This window comes from Prinia subflava, chromosome 15, assembly GCF_021018805.1.
Source record: "Prinia subflava isolate CZ2003 ecotype Zambia chromosome 15, Cam_Psub_1.2, whole genome shotgun sequence".
Taxonomy (NCBI): Eukaryota; Metazoa; Chordata; class Aves; order Passeriformes; family Cisticolidae; genus Prinia; species Prinia subflava.
This window is the reverse complement of record NC_086261.1, coordinates 14,038,058-14,041,768: the sequence shown is the minus strand read 5'-3', so window position 1 is coordinate 14,041,768 and position 3,711 is coordinate 14,038,058.

Below are 3,711 nucleotides of genomic sequence, written 5' to 3'. Positions count from 1 at the left end.
TCTCCGCTGTATGTGAGTTTACCAAAATTCTGTAATTCGACCTTTTGTTAATAAACCAAATAATTATCTTAATGGGAATATTGTATTGACATTTATAACATAAGGAACATGGGGAAGTGAGTTTACTTTCCCATGGAAAAAGGGCCACCGTTCGTGTCCACCACCCTCAGCCTGCCACATTGGCTTCTGCCTGCAAAAATGCAGTAAGATTCAAGATTTCTCCCACATGCAAGATTCCACATTTTGGAACTCTGGCTGCTTTTGGAGTGCCAAATGTCTCCCATAATCTGACATCAGGAACATGCACAGTTTTGGAGAGGAAGTGATAGCAGTTTCTTAGGAGGTGGACGAAAGAGACGTGTTCTGTGAATGTGGAATATGGAAGTGCCCAGGTGATGAAGGGCAGGATGCTGACAGGTTTCCCACCTGAGGGAGATTGGGTTTTAGGATTAAGGACAGGAACAGAAGAGACAGAGGTTCTTTCTTGAGATCATTGCCTTTATTGCTATGCTGACTCTCTTTATATATATATTCATTTTTTTCCCTTTTTGAGTTCAACCCTTATCTGCTTAGCTAATATGGCTTATCTTAAGTGAAAGGATTAATGGAATTTGGGTTAAACTTCAGTGATGTTTGTTTTGTTAGGAAATTAAGTAATTACAGAACTGCTGGTTTCAAGCTTCTTTTCTCCTTTTTGTTTTAATCACATCTGGGAATTCGCAGAGCATCTTATTGTTGGTGTTAGCACATATTCAGGTTAATAATTTAGGAAATGTACTCCTGTAATTCATAAACCAGTGAGGATTCTTGAGATATTTTCAATGCTTCCCATTTCTTCAACAGGGACTGCACAGACCTTGAAGAAAATTAGAATTTCCTTGTCAAAGGTGGGGCTGAGACACAAAGCAGGTTGGAAGAAGATGATGGCCAGGTAAGGTTTGAATTTTTTTCTTTGAACATCTTACTAGAACCACATGATTCTAGAGAGTCTTCCTTTAGGAAAATTCCATTAAATAGAAACAAAACAGGATTGAAATGAAGTTTGGTAAAATATTTAGCAGAGCTCTGCTTCTCAATGTCCTCTTCATTACTTTAATGATCAGGAACTAACAAAAGGAATCTGGATTATTTTCAAGCTCCCCAGTTTCATTAAGGTAGGTACATGTGGAAAGCTTGGAGCAGGCTCTGAGATGAGCAGTACGTGGGTGGAGAGCCAGCCAAGGCAGAGTGGTGAAGAAATACTGGGAACACATGCAGGACTCAAGTGTGCTGTTCTCTCTCCATTGGTGCTAAGAGCATCCGTGGTCTGTCTATCTGGAGTGCCTCATAGAAATGGATTTCAAATTCACTAGGAAAAATGAGTATGATTGTTTCAATGGATGCTTGTGGTACTGGTGGAACTGAGTCTGAATAACAAGGCATGTTTATGTGTATGGCATAAACTGTCACTAGTTAAAGCATGATCATGGAATCATGGAATATCCAGAGCTGGAGGGACCCCCAAGGATCACCAAGTCCAGCTCCTGGCCCTGCACAGAACTGCCCCGGGAGTCCCCGTGGCTCTGAGAGCATTGTCCAAATGCTTCTGGAGCTCTGGCAGCCTTGGTCCTGTGACCGCATCCCTGGGGAGCCTCTTCCAGTGCCCAACCACCCTCTGGGTGAGTGATGACATTGCAAAGGCATTGTTATTTCTAACTGCAGATTATCCTATGTACAATCAATTTCCTGACTTTTCTGGATGAATTCTGTAAGGTTAGGCACCTGGGACAGAAGCATTCCCCTTCTTGAATGCTTTCTTAAGAAAGACCAAAGAGCCTGTTCTTTCTATGAGTAAAAAAATGATCACTGTCTTTAAAAAACATTATTTTCTCCTGGGAGAAAGTTTTATCCATCACTAGTTGGTTTTATTTTTTTCCCATATAATAGGGTGTTATTTATAAAAATTCTTGAAGTGAATCACAGAATTCTGAACTTTGAAACTCTCTGCAAATAGCAATGAAACTTGCCTTAAGTGTAAATGAGCAGCCATTTAAATATTAACTATCAGTTGATATTTCACATTGCTTCCCACATACTCATTTCTAAAACAGTCAAGCTGCAAGCTTTGTATAAATAGCATTCACTTCTTGCCATGGTTTAATTGAAAGTTTGGTGTTTGGGGTGACTGTTACACTTTCTGTGTCACTGCTGCGCCGTGTAGTCTTGAGAGATGACTAAAGGTAATGGTGTGCCACCCCTCTAACCTGAATTGTTGTAATCCCTGTCTAACAGGGATATTGTAAAACTGATAGTGGTTTTATTGTACAGCAAAACCGTATTGGTGTGCTGACACAGAGCTGGAGTGCAGCAAGAACATGTTTGAGGAGTTGTTCTGCTTCAGGGAGTTTGAAACCATCAGATTCCACAGTGGGTGAATTCAAGATAGTGGCTAATCAGGCTCCGTTAATATACAAATTAAATTGCCTTAAGTAAAGGAGAAAAAAAATAGAAAAAATAACCATTACTTGTCTGAAACATTATTTTGCAATGTTTTTTTATAAGTACTAAACTGGGCCAGTAGTTTCTCTCATACTTTTTTATTTTTTTAAACCTTGTGCAGAGATAGGGATTTGACTGATTGTTACAAGAAACCTTAGGGAGAATAAAACATGTTCTGGGACTGTGATTTGTTGGCCAATAGTATAATTAAAACCAGAGTTACAGAAAGGTATCTGACAGCTCAGGTGAGCCAAGTATTTAAAATGTTTTTTGCTCGTGAAAACCAGGTTCATCATGCACAAAGTGGCAAATTTGTTTAGATGCAAAATATAAATCTATTTTAGATGCCACCTGTAAATATGTATAGACATGTCAGTGTTAACCACTATGTGCTTCTGTGAGCCAGAGTGTATATAAGAGTTGTTAACCATGTGCAGTTAGTCACAGTCACACCACACTGCCAGAGAGCCAGACCCTCTGCCAATGCTCCTTCAGGCCTCCCTTGTGCTGCTGCCTGCTCTTGAAGCAAAAGGCTCTCAAGTGAGCATTGCTGGGCACTTTACTTATTTATCCTTCTGCTTCTGAGTGACAATTTAAATATCTTCTCACTGAAAATCTTGCTGTTCTGTTCCTAATGTCATAATATTCCCTGGAGCTTTCAGATGCAAGTGCAGATGATTATCTCAGTGTGCAGGTGACTCTGTTCCTGTCCCTGTCACTTCAGTCTTGCCTTGCATCCTCAGTTGCTCCCCTGTAGCTCAGTGAGAACTCTCTGGAGCCAATGACAGGCAGGAGGATCTTCACAGCCAGCACTAAATGTGTGAGGTGTTTTGGTCTCTACCTGGGCTTCACTCTGTGTGTCAGACAGATTCTTATTTGTGGAGTTTCTCCTGCTTTACTGGGGACTGAGCTGTAGTAATGCAAGGGGAGGAGGACGTTTTGCCCTCTGTGGTGTTTGCCATGTGGAGTTCCTGCCCATTTCTGTCAGGCAGTGCCACCCTATCCCCAGAGGACTTCAAGGAGACTCACCCTTAACTGAATTTCTGTGTTTGCCCTGGTTAATGGATTTGTCTTAACAAGTGCTGTCCATAAGGCATAATCTTTTGACTTAGTGAAATAACTTATATGACTTTCCCTGGGGCTCTCTACCTGCTGAAATCCTTTTCAGAGCTGTCAGTTCTTGCAGACATGCAGCTTGCCTGCCTCCTTTGCCTGACAAGAATAGTGACATCA